Here is a 19,142-nt window from a genome sequence, read left to right on the forward strand (position 1 = left end):
GAAAAATGAAATCAAAATACTTTGAACAATTAGAACATTCCCAGTAACTGAACTCTGAACTCTCAAACGACGATGACCACTACGAATATCACATGGTATGAATGTGTTTCCCTAAAACTGTGACTGTCTTGCAGTCCCAACTTTCTATATTGCTGGTTTCATTACCTTCAAGAGATTATGAAATATCAAAAGTATGATCTATAATGATAATGTCATGCATTTCTCTGAAAAGCTCAGGACTCTCTCAGCACTTTAATTAAACTCCTAATGTCCTTGTGACATTAACAAAGGATCACCGAGAAGACAAGAAGCCTGGACCACTGGACATTCTTTTAGCTGAAATCCACTCTTATTATTATTATTCCCATTTCACCAAGGAGGAAATGGGGTTTATTCAGATAAGAATGATGGGCTATCTTCCATTTTCACTGAAGGCAGAATGTACTGCTCTAGTCCCTGGAAGCATCCCCTAGGAGGCCTTTAAAAATAGTATGAGAGAAATCTCTCAGGGTTCTCCTTTGCAATTCAACCGGCACATTTTTCTTTCTTTTTTACTTATTTATTTTTAAATTGTAGTATAGTTTATTTACAGTGTTGTGTTAGTTTCTGCTGTACAGCAGAGTCAGTTATCAATATACATACAGTTACTCTTAGATTTGATTCCCACATAGTCAACCTGCACTTATTAACAAACACTTAAAATGGGCACCAAAAAAATAGAATCGCCCTTTTCTTGCAAAAGAAGACAAGACAAGAATCCAATGTATCGTGATATCCAATCTCTTAGCTTTGATTGGCAGGCTTGTCAGAAGCTTGGCTGCCTTACCCATATCCTCATCCTTCCCTTAGCAACATAGAGATTGGGTACCAGTCTTAAGGAGGTTGGTTATGTTAAACACACAATTACAAATAGCAAAAGCTAGGAAAAATGAAGACTAGAAAACTGAGTAAGTCTTGACTCTTGGTTCTACTCTTAGGATAGTGGTATGGATTCTAAAGCCAGACTCTAAAAAACAGACATGCAGTTATCATGTACTATCTAGTTTATAAACTAAATTCACTTCTTATGAAGGAAATTAAAGGGTCAAAACCACTTCACCAGACCATATCAACACTCTTTCGATCTTACCACCTCCTAACAAACTACTGGTTTTTCCAGGAGTCATGTATGGATGTGAGAGTTGGACTATAAAGAAAGCTGAACGCCGAAGAATTGATGCTTTTGAACTGTGGCATTGGAGAAGACTCTTGAGAGTTCCTTGGACTGCAAGGAGATCCAACCAGTCCATCCTAAAGGAGATCAGTCCTGAATATTCACTGGAAGGACTGATGTTGAAGCTGAAACTCTAATACTTTGGCCACCTGATGCGGAGAGTTGACTCATTTGAAAAGACCCTGATGCTGGGAAAGATTGAAGGCAGGAGGAGAAGGGGACGACAGAGGGTGAGATGGTTGGATAGCATCACCGACTCAATGGACATGGGTTTGGGTGGACTCTGGGAGTTGGTGATGGACAGGGAGGCCTGGCATGCTGCAGTCCATTGGTTGCAAAGAGTCGGACATGACTGAGAGACTGAAGTGAATTGAATTGAACATCCTACAAACCACAGTCATGGTTCCCAAGGAAACAAAGACAGTTTGGGGGTGGAGGAAGGAATCAGAAAAAAAGATAGATGCTGCCTGTGGTTTTTGGTAATAATTTCTTATCACTGAAGTCTAAAAAACAAATGGAGACACAAATAATGAAATCTTACAGCAATGATCAGTTGTAAGATGCTATTTTGATCCAGACCGTGCTTACAGTTATTTAGATTATCATAAAAATGGAAAGAAAAAAATCAAAAATTTTGTTGAGAATCTGTAGATCCTCAAGTTTGAGAAAAATGGTGTTAGAGATAATCTTCACTGATGGATCTAGGAAAGAGGCGAGATAACGAATTTTGCCTGGTCCTAAGAGAGGGTGCCATCTGACACAGAAACCTCTTTTGGGGAAAGACTGGTATTTAATGTACTAAAAATAAAGTAACAAGCAGCTTATTTCTACTCCTGAAAACTGATTTACTACAATGGGAGCCAGGGCAAGTCTGTAATAACTACGTGTGTCTTAGAGCAACAATCACTCTTTCTCAATCTTTGAGATGGCAGAAAAAGTGCTCTAATGGAATTCTAAATTCTCTAGATAATGTCTCACGAAACTAGGAAAATTCCCTACAACCAACTAACAAACTTAACTGATCCCTAGTCATGTGTATGCATTTAAATATAAAGGAAATGTATTATTTATTTATTTTCCTCCTAAAAGTAAGATACCCTAAAAGATTTAGAAAGTTTCTCTAGTATTATAATTTATTTGGTACCTCAAATCATTGCTGTTACTTGCTTTCTAAGAATTCACAGAAAATCATATATTTTACGTATTATTCAACACACTATTTCCTTTCATTTAGTTCTAACTGTACTTTAACAAGTATTTGTATGCCACAGCACTATAATTTTAATCTCTTTTTTGCGTTTGATTTACATCTTCAACTTTAGTCATTTCCATCAATTTCCTAAATAGAAAAGACTTTTGAACTCAAATTACAAGTCTGCTAAAACATGACAAATTAGTAGCTGCACCTAAATAAGGTAGGGTTTTGCATTTAGATGAATGGCTTTGAAGCAGGTAAAATAAACATTAAGATTAAATATTAAAATGCATAATATTTATAATTAAAATGTGAAAGCTTCAATTAATGTTACATATTATTTGATCTCAAAATTTTTGAGCTCAAAGGGACTACAGAGATTACTTAATTCAAAGACTTCATTTTTATTTATATTGTATTTTAAATATGAATTAATTTATTTGTCTGTGCTGGGCCTTAATTGTGGCATGCAGGATCTTTAGCTGTGATATGTAAACTCTTAGTTGAGGCATGCGGGATCTAGCTCCCTGACTAGGGATTGAACCCAGGCCCCTCCACACTGGGAGCATTGAGTCTTAGCCCCTGGACGACCAGGGAAGTCCCAGCAAAGGCTTCATTTTCAGATGTAAAAACTGAATCGTTTTTTTTCCTGGTAACTGTGACCAGAACCCAGCCTCCTAACTCATTAGTTCGGTGCTGCCTTTTTCCAACCACGTAGATATTTACTGTAAACACCACATTAAGTTATCCTGGTGTCCATTAATGTGGAAATACCATTCAGCGGGAACATCACTCACTGGCCTCAGGAAGAAGAAAATCTAATCCCAACTCAGCTGTGGCCTAGATGGCATGAAGCAAGCCATTAAGTGCAAGTTATAAAAATAAGGACTGGAGTAATTTACATGTATCTACCTAAATTGGTTGTTGCAAGTAGTGGTAATAAAAAATGACGATAAAGCATCCAGCATCTCTAAGTGCAAATGAAATACTTAATAACAAAAAACTCAACTATATTTAAACCAAGGAGTAATAACCTCTTTGAGTCATCACTGGGAGGGAGTATATATTAGCTGTTGCGTGTCCTTATGCCATCTGAACAAGCTAATGCAGGGGTTTATCTAACAAGTTCAGCAGCTCCTGAATTTTCCTAGTTTTTCATAATCTGTCTTTATGTTGACCGAAGTCATATAACTCTGTGACTTATCAAATGCACTCCTCATTACTAAACAGAGATAAATGTTAATGAAGCATTTGTAGTGTTGCCAAGAATCTGAAAATTTTACTATAGAACTATCCTGTATATATGCAAAGCATAGAGCCTGCCAAATACTATTCTGTAATAGCAAAATATAATTTCCTGGGTGACATGTAAAACCATCCAGTTTGAGCTGACCTTCAGAAAACAAAAACTTATCAACTAGATTCTCTTGGATAAGAAATAAATCTTGCAACTTCGAGGGATGGGAAGAATGAGTAAGTAGGTTTTTACAGTATTGTAAAAAAAAAACCAAACATATTTTGAGGGATAAATTGCATATGCAATGCATAGGAAATAGTCTGAAAGAGAGAAAATACCCAGAGGTGCTAATAGAGGTTATTTCTACAGGTAGAATTTTTTTAGTTAAATTTCTATTGGAGTATAGTTGATTTACAATGGTATTAGTTTCAGCTGTACAGCCAGGTGAGTCAGTTATACATAAACATATATCCACTCGTTTTTAGATTCTATCCCCATACAGGTCATTACAGAATATTGAGTAGAGGTCCCTGAGCTATACAGTAGGTTTTTTTTTTAAATTCTTATTGGCATATTGGAGAAGGCAATGGCAAGCCACTCCAGTACTATTGCCTGGAAAATCCCATGGATGGAGGAGCCTGGTGGGCTGCCGTCCGTGGGGTTGCTAAGGGTCAGACACGACTGAGCGACTTCACTTTCACTTTTCACTTTCACACATTGGAGAAGGAAATGGCAACCCACTCCAGTGTTCTTGCCTGGAGAATCCCAGGGACGGGGGAGCCTGGTGGGCTTCCGTCTATGGGGTCACACAGAGTCGGACACGACTGAAGTGACTTAGCAGCAGCAGCAGCAGCATTGGCATATAGAAGTTATAAGGGTTGAATTTTTTGTTGTTTTCTTTTTCTCCTTTGTGCTTATCTGTTTTGTCAGATTTTGAGTTTATCATATTTTTAAAAACATTACTTTTAATGGCAAAAAAAATTGCTTTAGTTTCTTGTGTTGAAGGAGGTAAGGTACTCTTATGCCCACTTCAAAATAAAACCAGAAAGCTTCAAATGTTAAATGATGGCAGTGATAGAAATGGGAGTTGCCTCCAGGGTTCTTGGGTCCTGATGTGGTTCTTGGTTACTTTAGGGGGCCAGCAGAGGGGGAGAAAGTCTCAGGAGGCCACTTCAAGGTGAGCTTTCACCCTGAGTAAGTACTAAAGGGCAGAACTGTAAATGGTTCTAACCATTCCGAAACCTCTACTTGGCATGCATTCCTTCCCACCATTTTCATTTCTGGCTTGTATGTCTCCGTCTTAAATTTAAACAAGCATTGCTTTCAGTGTTTAATTACAACTTAATGGAAACACTACTTGCATTCAAATTAGCTTTTCGTTTTCACAACACGAATGTGCATCCAAGTTATTGTGTCATTATAATCTCATGTTATAATGGCTTCATAACGCAAGTCCCTGCAGAGTTGAATTACTAGTTTCCTATGGTAATCACCCATCACTAGAATATCATAATCACATAAGCACAGTCCCCACATGCTTCCACTGCAATCATTTTGACATTGTAAGAGCATTTTAATAGTATTAGCATAGATTCTCCAGAGAAATCATCTCATTGTCACTATATTGCCATATAAGATTAATTGTGATGGAGTCCTGTCGTTGTGATATGAAAGCTTAAAAAATATTTTTTAAAAAAGTGATGCTTAGCAGTAAAGCATTTCACTTCTCAAAAGGTCAGTGCATTTTACAGTAAGGTTGGCCCTGAGACCTTTAATTGAAGAAATTTCCTTTCACAGGAGGTGAGGTTTTTGTTTTCGTTGTTTCTTTGTGTTTGTTCAGGATTCACTCAACAGTAAGAAAGGAGGTCAGTTCCCTCTCTGTGGTACAGAAAGGAAAAGCAGACTTTGTCCCTGTCTTTAAGGACTTTGTAATTTAGTCAGGTTTATGAGCAATTACATGCAGCATTAATACTCTTATGCTAATTTTTAAAAGAATTTTTTTTAATGTGGCCCATTTGAAAGTCTTTATTGAATTTGTTACAATATTCTTTACCAGCTGAGCCACCAGGGAAACCCAATGTTACAATATTGCTTCTGTTTTATGTTTTGGGTTTTATTGGCCATGAGGCATGTGGGATCTTAACTCACACCCCCTACATTGGAAGGTGAAGTCTTAACTACTGGACAGTCAGGGAAGGCCCCACATGCTAAATTTTGAAGTAACTGGTGTTACATACCTATGAGAACAACCACACCAGGTACTCCTGAAAAGAAAAGGTTTGCCAATTAATAAAGGGTCAGATAAAAACTGCATGGCAGGAATGGAATCCAGGTTATCAGCCTTCCTTACAGTCCAGCTGGCATCTTTGTAGCCATTAACCCCAGGAAAAAGGAAAGCCACCAAACACACTAGTAGGTTTCACAGCCACAGCCCCACCCAAGGATGAAGCAAAAAGAGGTTGTGGGCATGAAACCTCTCCTCTGCTGGGATCTGAGCAGAGCATGGAAGCTGGACCTTGATCTTTCTTACTAATAGAGGGATGAGCAGAGATGGTCTCCCTAAGCACCACATCAAGGCTCAGAAAAGCACCGCCCAGGCCCTGACACTCTCCTTGGTTTGAAGCCACAGGGTAAACTGACTATGTGTGTCAGTGACAAATGGCATGTGATGCAGAGCCTGGCAGGGCACTGTGTTCACTGGAGGAGCTCTGATCTTCTCTGGAGACATTGTCGGGGAATTGCAAATGGATTATCCTAACTCTCAAGGAATCCTCCTCTCTGCTCAATGTTCAGTGAGAGTCAGGTCACAGCCAGCATTGAGCATGGTGACAGGCCTGTGGCAGGCGTTCTAGAGATGCTGATGGATGGAGGAGTTCATTATTGTGGCTGGAGAGAACACGCAGGCTTCAGAGCTGCTGTGGGTCTGAAAACGCAGGGGGCAGATGTGGAATACGGTCTCTCCGGTCGCATTAATGGCAGAGGAATTACCAACTGGCCGTGTCTCTTACTTTATTAAAGATTGCCCGTTTTTTAGTGATGGCAAATATCAGCATTCAGAGGGCTCATGGTTGCTAATTTTGCCTTTCTTGAGTTATATGTGCCTGGGAAATCTCAGAACTACACCATGGCTCAGTTTCCCAAAAAAACTAATGACACTTTTAAAATTGGAGCCTAATGAGATACAGATGTGCTTTCTAAGTGCTCAAAGCTGCTTTTACTGACAGGCTGTGGAGCAATATTACTACATAAACGAAATTAGTTATCCTTCCTTTAGAAGAGATTTTTAATTTCATAGGTAAAGTCTGTGGCCCTCGATACCTAGTCTTCCTTGAATTCTTGCATGGGCATCACATGACATTCAGCTCTCACTTCTCCAGGCTCTTCCTCAGAGTAACTCATGTCATATACTTTTCATTATGAATTCATATCGAAAATTACTTTGATTACCTTTGGTTATCAGTTTTCTATTATTTTATTATCAGACATACTGAGATTAAAAAATCAGGAACTCAGGGAGATTTGAATCCAAGAGCACTAACCATAAGAACAGAAGTTTTATTTATCATGGGAAATATATTAAAATCTTGATGCTGCTTAAAAAATACCAGTCTCCCTCTCTTGTTCAAATGTATTAAAGGCAACAGACATCATTCATGATAATATGCAATAGGTTAATCTTTTGATGCAAACAAAAGTTAGAAGCTATATGATATCACTTATATGTGGAATCTAAAATATGAACATATCTGTGAAGCAGAAACAGACTCACAGACATAGAGAACAGACTTGTGGTAGCCAAGGGGGAGAAGGTGTGGCAGGTGGATGGACTAGGACTTTTGGATCAACAGATGCAAATTATTACATACAGAATGGGTAGATAATAAGAGCCTACTGTATAGCACAGAAAATTATATTCAATGTCCTAGGATAAACCATAATAGAGAATATGAGAAAGAATTTATATACATGTATGAAAACAAAGATCATGGCATCTGGTCCCATCACTTCATGGGAAATAGATGAGGAAACGGTGGATACGGTGTCAGACTTTATTTTTTTGGGCTCCAAAATCACTGTGAATGCTGACTGCAGCAATGAAATTAAAAGACGCTTACTCCTTGGAAGCAAAGTTATGACCAACCTTGATAGTATATTAAAAAGCAGAGACATTACTTTGCCAACCAAGGTCTGTCTAGTCAAGGCTATGGTTTTTCCAGTGGTCATGTATGGATGTGAGAGTTGGACTGTGAAGAAGGCTGATCACCGAAAAATTGATGCTTTTGAACTGTGGTGCTGGAGAAGACTCTTGAGAGTCCCCTGGACTGCAAGGAGATCCAACCAGTCCATTCTAAAGGAGATCAATCCTGGGTGTTCATTGGAAGGACTGATGCTAAAGCTGAAACTCCAATACTTTGACCACCTCATGCAACGAGTTGACTCACTGGAAAAGACTCTGATGCTGGGAGTGATTGGGGGCGGGAGGAGATGGGGACAACAGAGAATGAGATGGCTGGATGGCATCACCAGCTCGATGGACATGAATTTGAGTGAACTCCGGGAGTTGGTGATGGACAGGGAGGCCTGGCGTGCTGTGGTTCATGGGGTTGCAAAGAGTTGGACACGACTGAGTGACTGAACTGAACTGAACTGATGACTGATTCACTTGGCTGTACAGCAGAAAGTAACACAACATTATAAATCAACTATACACTGATTTTTTAAAAATCTAGAAGCTATATATTAAGTGCCATCAAAAGTTAATGCTAACTTGCTATATTCCAAAAAAACACACAGATGGGACAGCATACTACTTTATGAAAATATCACTATTTCCCAAAGAGAAAGACAAGCTAGAAATTTACCAACTACATCCATATTACCAAAAAAAAAGTTGACTTGCTCAGAGTGTGTCTTTGGATAAATCACTTAGGCTGTGGGCCTGTTTTCTCATTAATAAGACAAAGGAATATGCAAGGTGATTTCTAACATTCCTTTCAGATACAACTTCTCTGATTCTATGTGAAGTAACATTCAAAGACCTGTAAACTGGATTTGTAGCCACCCCTCCAAGAGTGCACTGTGTTTAGATGTTAAACAAATGGGGATATACATGTAGTAGAAAATCAGGCAAACATTGCTAAGCAAGGAACATAAAAAATATTGATCTTTCTAGATCTTTTTCTGATTTCCCACCAAGGCAAACCATCCTATAACAAACTATACTACAGTATTTACTGTTAACTTCAGATTATAACTAGCAAATGAAAGAAAAATATTTTGCTACCTGGATGATTCTTTTTCTATGGTCACCCTTTATACTGCTTACGACTAAGAGTAAATAGAGGCACTAGTATAAAGTAATGGTGGTGATTAACCCTCAGATAAATGATGCTGACTGTCTAAACTGGGACCCCCAGTTAAGAACTGGGCTGCAGAGCAGGAGATGTGAGGCAGGTGAGCAAGCAAAGCTTCATCTGTATTTATAGCCATTTCCCATCACTCACATTACCTCCTGAGCTCTGCCTCCTGTTAGATTAGGGGCAGCGTTAGACTCTCATAGGAGCATGAGCCCTACTGTATGTGAATCATCCTGAAACCATCCCCCACCTCACCCCACCCCACCTCCACCCTAGGTCTATGGAAAAATTGTCTTCCGTGAAACCAGTCCGTGGTGCCAAAAAGGTTGGGGACTACTGGTCTAAGCAACTGAAAACTTTTGGCTCTTTCCCAAGTACCAGCTAAAATGATCCATTATCTAAGTATATGTGTACACTGATACATATGCATACATAGGTAATTACATTTTCTATTGTTTTCAGAGTTTCTAATCATCACAGTACAGGTGCAGAAACTATTCTGAAAATGACTGTGTGCCAACTTTTCAACTAAGAATTATTTTACTTTTTAGTGGGCAGTGAGATAAGTATAAAAAGTCAATTTGCTTGTTTTTTGTCACTGTTTTCAGGAAGTGATATATACTCCACTGGTGTTCAAATTGATTTTAGGTGATATATGGACATTTAAAAATGTTTTTTAAAAAAGTATTTACTTATTTTAATGTATGTTAGGGGAGAAAGTAATAAACACTGCAAGCCTGTGATTTCAGACATTTTTGCTTAGGATGAGGCCAAAGAAAGGCAATGGATTGGTTTAAAGAAAAATATTGTCATTAGCAGTGAAGGTAGTACATAGGCATAGCAAACACTCTTATTTTTTTTAACTTTTTTATTAGACCTTTTATCTTATATTGGAGTATAGCCAATTAACAATGTTGTGATAGTTTCAGGTGAACAGTGAAGGGATTCAGCCATACAGATACATGGATCCATCTCCCCCAAACCCCTTCCCATCCAGGCTGCCACATAACATTAAGCAGAGTTCCGTGTGTTGTACATTCGGTCCTTGTTGGGCAAACACTCTTAAAGATGATATGAGAGTGAATCAAATTTGATGACTACCAATGAATGATGAATTTACTCATTCACTCTGATGAACATTATACACAGAGAGTTCAAATCAGGTACTCTGTAATAACCTAGACATGTGGGATAGGGTGGAAGAGAGGTTCTAGAGGGAGGGGACATATGTATACCTATGGCTGATTCCTGTTGGTGTATGGCAGAGACCAGCACAATACTGTAAAGCAATTATCCTCCAACTGAAAATGAATGAATTTTTAAAATGACATTTAACATCTCTGCAATGTCTTGTAACACATTTAATTTTTCTGGCCTACTAAGGAACTAACTCCTGTTCTGGAGGTAACATCCCCACAACACATCAGAAATATAATCTTGACTTCTAATTAGCTAGAGAAAGTTATTATCCAGTTTTAATTCTCAGACCTTTTCATTGTTCCTATAATTGACATTATTTTAAATGATGTGGATATAAAAATATAAATGTGATATTATATGGTGTAAAAAACTATAGATCGAGACATTGTGGTCAGACATAGTACAACTACTTAGTAAGTTTTCCAATTTTTATAGAGGAAAACTCTAAAGTTTTAATGGATCACTGTTTTTAGAGAAACAAGATATAAATAAACTCTCCTTTAGTGGCAGTGTTGTAAAATCATCATAATGTATGTAGGAATAATTCATGAAAACTTGGGCTTCCCTGGTGGCTCAGGCAGTAAAGAATCTGCCTGCAATGTGGGAGACCTGGGTTCTATCCCTGGGTTGGGAATATCCCTTGGAGAAGGGAATGGATATCCACTTCAGTGTTCTTCCCTGGAGAATCCCGTGAACAGAGGAGCCTGGCAAGCTACAGTCCATGGGGTAGCGAAGAGTCAGACATGACTAAACGACTAACACTTTCACTTTTCTTAATGAAAACTTATTTTAGCCAAAGTATTACTAAAAACAAAAATAAAAATAAGTAAGTGGAAACAGCTTCATGAGATAACACAATATCCTTACATAATACCTTATGAAAACTCCACATTAAAAAAAAATTGCAATTCTGATTTTTAAAAGCAAAATAATTTAGAAACTAATCATTTTGACCTCACTGTGGCAAGAATACGTAATTGCAAAGGCCCATGAAATATCCCTAATGCTAGAAACTGTATATGTTCTTGTACATATTTTAAATCTAACAATTAAATGACATTCAGTAGGCAAGAATATACAGAACTATGTAGAATCTTCATGAAGACCGTTTAAACTTGAATCTCTTAGCTTGACATATTTTAATTTTTCCATTGAAATACTCTGATAGACAAAAAGTTAAAAAGGCAATACCTGGGAGGAATGAAGAAGGTCAAAAAGGAACACTGCAACTGGATCTGCTGGAATCTCCTACCTCCCTGGACACGTAGCAGGGCAGATACGGCTGTAAGGTCAAAGTCTCCGTCATGTCTGTACTTAAAACAGCAGAACCTTCACTACTTATGCACTCAGCTGTTCCCAGATATTTAGTTCCACAGGAGAAAGAGCAATACTTGGAAACTATCCTTTCCTGGTTGCTACTGGGGCAAGTTCAAAAGAACACAGAAGCCAAAGGGAATCAGTGTTAGGCCTTAGATCTGCACTGGAGGCCAGCGGCCCCTTCTGAAATTCCTCTGTTATGTGAATTTGTGCAGTGGCAAATGGATGTGCTGAAGTTAAAAACTGAACTTGGAGAAACTGCAGCCTGGGAAACTCTATAACTTGTAGAAAAGCACTGACTCATGACATGATAGACGTGCCATAGACCAGGGAGTGATAAATAAGAACATGTGTCAAATAATCTAGGCTAAAACTAGCAAAGACGTCCTTGTAGCCTTTCCTGGGTAAAGGTTTCAACAATGCTTTTCTATTGAATGACTGGTAGTGAAAACCACATTCTACCTATGTGTATATTCTCTTATGTAAACATGCATACATTACTGTTCAAATTTAATCTGTCCCTCTAAATGTGATGGTATCAAATTTTGTATTACAGGAGATATATATATATATATATAATTATATATAAAGAAGAAATGAATTGTATATTCATATGATTATATTATGTGATTACATAATTATATACATAATTCATTTCTTCTTTGAAGAAATAATTCTCTTGTTTGAACTTATTAATATGGACATTTAAAAAGTTTACAAAGGAGAAAGAGCACTGTAATGAACCCCTATGTATCATCACGCAGCTTCAACAGTAATTCCAACTACAGTTTTTGAAGGGAAAAATAATGTTTCACAGCTCATGCAAAACCATTCAACCAATTATCCCAAATATTACTAACAAACTCTTATAAACCCACATAACAATCCTCTAAGGATTTCTGGCTATCTGTTTATTGCAAAAGGCATTTTTTAAAAAGAGCTTTAAAAAAAAAACTACAATTCTGTTCTGAAGCTGAACATGAAGTTTTCCAGTATCAACTCTAGTATGCGTGGTTGATGCAGACAGGGCACATCGACGTCTTTCAGGTTTTCACGTTCCCAGTATTTCTTCAAATATAAGAGCTTATCTAACTTCCTCTTGGTTCATCATCTTTCTACAGAGACTCTTCTGCTTTCATGGACATTTTCAGCCTGATAATAAGGAGGCAGAGATTCAGAACACATCTTACAGCAGGAGCACAAGATCTCACCCGCTAGGAAAAAGATGTGCGATAGGACCAAAGTGTATTTTATATCCTGTTACCCTTTTTGATGCCAGACTAGTCAAGGCATGTTTTTGATTCAGAGAGGATATTTTAGGTTAAAAATATGTGCTAGTTGTCATCACAAATATCTGGATGGTGATAGTTCAGACAGCAAGATATACTTGTTTTCATGCATTTTATGGTTAACAGCTTAATACACTATGTAGAATTCATCTAATCATGTTGCTTTGATTTTCATCAGTTCAGTCTTTTAAGTCACAAACATAAAGCTCTCCTCCAAGTAATGTTAAGAGGTTCCTGAACTGAGTAGACTCTCCAGAAATTTGTAGTTATCACTTGATTGCTCAAATTTGATAATTTTTTAAAAACCCTCCAAAAATGGTAGTTTTTGGATTGGGTTTCCCTGGAGGCTCAGACAGTAAAGAATCCACCTGCAATGCAGGAGACCCAAGTTTGATCCCTGGGTCAAGAAGACCCCCTGGAGAAGGGAATGGCTATCCACTCCAGTATTCTTGCCTGGAAAATGCCATGGATATAGGAGCCTCGCAGGCTACAGTCCATGGGGTCACAAAGAGTTGGACACAACTAATCACACACACACACACAGAGACCATTATTACTGTAGGCTAGTCTGATGGGCTGAATTGTACCCCCTCTGAACATTTTTAGGTTCAAGTCCTAACCCCCACTATCTCAGGATGTGACCATATTTGGACACAGGGGCTTTAAAAAAAGTAACTATATTAAAAAGAGTTTGTTACAGTAGGGCCTAATCTAACAGACTATTTCCTGTAGTTGGAAGAAAAGATTAGGACACAGAGAGAAGACCTTGTGACAATACAGGGAGGAGGGGGTAACGAACAAGCCAAAAAGAGAAACTTCAAAAGAAACCAAATCTACCTGCAACCTTGATCTCGGACTTCTAGCCTCCAGAAAAATGAAAAAATCAATTTCTTTTGTTTAAGTCACCCAGCCTGTGATATTTTGTTATGCAGCCCTAGCAAACCAATACAGTCAGTAATAGAGGTCATGTAGTCCAAGCCATGGAAGTGGCCTTTAATTACACCAGGGGGCTCTGGGTCTATCAAGTGAGTAGAAAATTTGTCAAGAGTCTGGCCAGGCATATGCAGTATAATCTAATCCTTTTTGACAAATGTTGATGCCAATGAGGTGACAGCTCAGTGTATAGACTGAGAGGAAATAAATCATTATTGCAGTTATTTGTCAGGGCTTAATAGAAAAGCTTGCTGAAAAGTTAAGCAGATACCACACACAACAGATGTGGCAGCTGTATAATGTGAAATACCCCTGAACCAGGGAATCTACTTCATATTTCCTGCAAACCTTCACAGACCAAGAATATGACGTCTAACTTTTCAGAGACATAAGGAATGTAGTAGATGAGACCTACAAATGTGACAGAATAAACATGATAACTTTGAGATTGTATGAAAGAAAATATTTTAAATATTTCAAAAATCAATAATATACGAGTTTGAAAATAGTAAGCAATATTAAGAAAGACGTCTTTTTTGATTCACAAAAATACTAAGGATTTTGTGGTTGCAGTGGACTTTCAATTGCACACGGAGCATTAAATTCATAATAATATTTACCAATAGAGTCTTCAAAGTGTTTTTCAAACACTAAATAATTACCCAATTAAGCCATTGCAAGATAAGCTGTCATTACTCTGGATTTAGTGGAAAGGACTAATAATTATTATTTTAACAGTTTCTGTGAAGAAAGACTCACTGTTTACTGAACACAACCGTGAAACACAGACCAGCCTTTTAGTGAAGAGGGAACAGAAAAAGCAAAAGGTTGATTAGCTAAGTGAATTCAGAGGAAGACAGAGACGATTAAGAACTAAAAACCATGACCAGTGAGAACAGAGAATTTAATATGCAAAACAGAGACCAAAATTGGCAGAAAGCTACTTATGAAAACTGCCAATATTCAGTGTGGCCGACTGACAGTGGAGGATCTTTGGTCATGCCCTGAACAACATAATTCATCACACCAGTGCTCAGGGCAGTCATGTCCAAGCAATTTATCATCATCATATCATTCGTCTGAGTAAGAGAGGGGGAAAACTTTGGTTGTTAACCTCTAGGGAGACTGGATTTATAGCCAACATCCCTAAGAAGGCAGCATGGTTCTGCCCTAAGCAAAATGCTCCCTGCTTCACTTCTGGTTAAGTCAGAGGAAAAGAGGGAACATATTGCTTCCTGCATGGGAAGAGCAAAATCTAGGTCTGATCCTCTTAGATCCGAAATAAGGAAGCAAGGAAATGATATTTAAAGTATTGTTTGAGGCTGCTTTAAAAAAAATTAGAAAGTAGTCAATGGTAAGTATGGATGATTCATTTCAAGTGTCCCTTGGTGACAAAATAATTTCTGCAATGCATCTATTGATATAACTATATTTGGAAAGAACTGTGTCTTAACAATGAATCTGTGAACCTTCCTCTATACTGGAAAACTTGGGAAGAATGCTGAAATTTTAAATACTGTATTTATATAGAAAAATACATTTATAATATATAAAATATATTTATATATTATAAATTTTTTATAGTATATATTTTAAGTATATAAAATATATTTATATTTTATGTATTTATAAATATATCTGTATCTATAGATATAAATATATTTATATATAAATTGCATTTTTCAAAATGAAAATGACAGCCTTGATTCCTATCCCTTATGGATATTGAACTTTTATGTACTTTACACTTTAACACCTGCTTCCCTTAGAGAATGTGATTAAACATCTAAATGCTACCTTCGTCACGTTTGATTAAAATCACAAAGTTGACTTGAGTGTTCTGGAAACAAGTCTACCTGCTATCTCATCTGATAGTTAAAGGAACACAGGTCACAGTAGCACACTTCTTACAGAACCTTTGCTCTTTAAGGCTCCCAAGATATCTGATAAACTGGAAACCAGTAATCCCGGGAGGCATGTGCCTCAGACCTTACCTGAATGTATTAATCAGGATAGGCTAGGTTATGCTGATTTAACAAACAAATCCCCAAACCCTGGGGCCTAAACCCAACAGAAGCTGATTTTTGGCTCACACTGTGTCTAACACAGAGTGATGGGGACTCTACTGGTTGTCTTCCTTCTATGTTCCAGGCTGACAGAACAGTCGCTGTCTAGAAAACCGGTGGTCACTCTGGCAGAGGGAAAGACAGTGGGGTATGCCTCTCATTGACTTTTAAAGCTTCCACCTGGGAGTGACACAGGTCACTCCACTTATATTTAATTAACCAAAGCAACTCCATGGCCATGCCTTATTGGAAGGGGACAGAGAAATGGATAACACTCCCATGCTGAGCAGGCAGAGACAGTTGTACTCAGAGAGATAATGATTTCATGAAACAGGTCGTAAGAACCACAGAGCCAGTTTATGCCAGATGACTAAGTGGGAGCAGATATTTTCTTTTTCATCTTCCTTTTTTTTTTTCTTAAGTGAGGGAGGAATGTCTATGAATGAGAAGGCTTTTTTTAAATGAAACATTTTTAGAAAAACACGAACCACTGAGAAACAGAACGATATCGTGTTCATTCTATGAAAAACATATTCGGCAACCATCTCAGGTTTTCCTATTAACAGTAATATTCATGGGAAGTACACAGCTTAAGGACTTCTCAGCAGTATTCCTGTTTGGTTCACTCTGGTATTTAAGATATGTAGAAGAAAGATTCCTCACATAGTAACTCTTTAAAGCATATGGTAACAAGAATGGATATTTTCCAAGGTCAGAAGCTCCTCCCATTCTCTGTAGTTCATTATTTTGTCTTCAGGCTTATTTCTGAGAACAACTTCTACAAGCCTTATATAGGGGTCCACTACCTACTACAATACCAGGGCTCTTAGGGCCAAGCGCAAGACTGCTGCTGCTGCTGCTAAGTCACTTCAGTCGTATCCGACTCTGTGCGACCCCATAGACGGCAGCCCACCAGGCTCCCCTGTCCCTGAGATTCTCTAGGCAAGAACACTGGAGTGGGTTGCCATTTCCTTCTCCAACATGTGAAAGGGAAAAGTGAAAGTGAAGTCGCTCAGTCGTGTCCGACCCTTAGCAACCCCATGGACTGCAGCCTACCAGGCTCCTCCATCCATGGGATTTTCTAGGCAAGAGTACTGGAGTGGCTTGCCATTGCCTTCTCCGAGCGCAAGACTAAGAAAGCATTAAATACATAGGGATAGACTTTTCAAGACTGTAAATGATCTGTTGTTCTTTGCTCCTATCTGGGTCAAATTTTAACTATGCGCACTGCAAAGTGTATAAGGAGATCAAACCAGTCAATCCTAAAGGAAATCAACCCTGAATATTCATTGGAAGGACTGATGCTGAAGCTGATGCTCTAGTACTTTGGCCATCTGAGGCAAAGAGCCAACTCACTGGAAAAGACCCTGATGTTGGGAAAGACTGAAGGCAAAAGAAGAGGGTAGCAGATGATGAGATGGTTGGATAGCATCACCAGCTCAATGGACATTAATCTGAGCAAACTCCAGGAGATAATGAAGGACAGGGAAGCCTGGCATGCTGCAATCTACGGGGTCGCAGAGTTGGACACGACTTAGCGACTGAACGACAGAATATTTATTTTAAAAAAATCTACATTACATATAGTTTAGTCACTTTTATAACAATAAAGCAGCATCTAGCCTCCACAGATGAACACAGCATTTCATAAAGTAGAACTCTTATCCTTTTTAAAATTAAGTTGCTATCTTGCTATCAGCAGTCAGTCAGCTGTCTGATCTCTTTTTCTTTGCCTCTTGCACTGAGATTTCTTTTCGAAGGGACTTGGTTATTTTTGGAATTACATCAGGCCTTCAGGATAAGAGCTGAACACCCCTCCTGCCAATGTAAAATAAAATGTAACTGGCCAAGGAGTAATTCTACTTCTCAGGGCTTTTTTCTTACTGATATTCATTCTATATGACAGTGACAGACGCTTTAGGATAGGAGTCAATGCTTGTCAGTTTTCTCCACTGGAGAAGTGATTTAAGGACGAATAGACTCGTGTGTCTACACATGGAGGAAGTTCTCTAAACGTCCCCCCACCCCAGGTGTTCCTGCACCTGAAGAGTCTTCAAAATATCACATCGCGGCTGTAAATACCATGATCATATCCGCACCTAAGTGTATCTGGAATATCTTTACAATGGAAAGACGACAACAGTAAAATAAAGCGGCAAGCTGAGGCCCAAGGCTTAGAGGTATGATTTCAAAGATTATATAGGAGAACAAGCGTGGAATAGATGACCCTGATGCCAGCACAGCTGCCCAGCTACGACCCCAGAGCACTTCTGCCCACCAACCCTGAGCTGGAGCCACCAGGGGCCCTCGGCCTCGCTCTGCGCGGGACTTTGAATCTCGGGTTTCAAGCTCGACTTTGCGGGACTTTAAACTTCGGGACTGAAGAAGAAAATGGAAACTCCAGTATTCCTGCCTGGAGAGTCCGATGGACAGAGAAGCCTGGCAGGCTATATACAGCCCATGGGATCCAAAGAGTCGGACACGACTTAGCGACTAAACCACCACCACCAGACTTCGGGGCAATAAGCCACCGGCAAGCTTAGACCAGCCTCCCAGGCCTCCCGGCAGCCTCAAGATCCCCGTCTTTGCAGCTTCCCCGAGAGCTATAGGAGAAAGGCAGCAAGAAGCCAAAGCCTTAGGGACTCCTTCCCCAGGCGGGACCTCCGCCGCGGTCCCTGCAGGAGTCCACGCGCCCAGCTGTGCAGCGACCGCACGCTTCCTACCGGGCCCACAGCTCCCGCGCCCTCTCCGGTTCCTGGGCGCCTTTCCTCCACTCGCTGCGCGCCGCCTTCTCCCTGGGGACCCTCTGCACGTCCAACTTTCCGGGTCTTTGACTTGTCCCCAGTCCCCGCCCACTTCACCCTCCGGTCTAGTCTTCTCCCTGCCCTCCGGCCCTGACCGCGCCCACCTGCCCTCGGCCACGCCCACTGGGCGCCCGCCGGCCCCGCCCCCAGACCTTAGACTACTCGCGATGGGCTCCTGTTGGGTTGCGCTCCAGACTGGGTCACGCCCAGCAGGTTCCTGCCAGGCCCCGCCTTCGGCCCCGGCAGCCCCCCTACTCCCCCCCCCCAACCGCCCCCACCCCCGCCTCCAGGCTATTTGAGCTCAAGTTCTGGACGCTGGGCCTTCCCCTGAGTAGTCAGAAGACTTAAAGCCTGAGAATCCGCTCAACTGCTGAGCCAAGAACCCACTTCCTCTGAGCAAGTCTGTTGTACCTGCCAGATATTCTGGAAGGAGAGGTTTCTCTTTCTAGTTCGGCTGAGTCTGAAGGATTAGGAACTAGAGCCCCCAGGCAGAAAGGAAGCAGTTGCATTTACCCTAGATCCCAGTTCTCC

The 19,142-nt window shown here is 39.7% G+C and overlaps 1 protein-coding gene across 3 annotated transcripts in view; it reads right to left on the bottom strand.

Annotated features, from left to right (window-relative positions):
• Positions 1–18,657, bottom strand: part of PTER (phosphotriesterase related) — an 80,175-nt gene extending 61,518 nt beyond the window's left edge. For 2 of the 3 annotated variants that reach the window (XM_055429329.2, XM_055429311.2), the window contains exon 1: positions 18,531–18,657. The gene's annotated coding sequence lies outside the window, so the exon portion shown is untranslated. Of the gene's footprint in view, positions 1–11,393; positions 11,485–18,530 lie in introns of all 3 variants that reach the window. The other variant, XM_055429320.2, reaches the window with a different exon arrangement.
• Positions 18,658–19,142: the final 485 nt, after the last annotated feature.

This window comes from Moschus berezovskii, chromosome 15, assembly GCF_049115385.1.
Source record: "Moschus berezovskii isolate FMDL1 chromosome 15, NW_MosBer_1.0, whole genome shotgun sequence".
NCBI lineage: Eukaryota > Metazoa > Chordata > Mammalia > Artiodactyla > Moschidae > Moschus > Moschus berezovskii.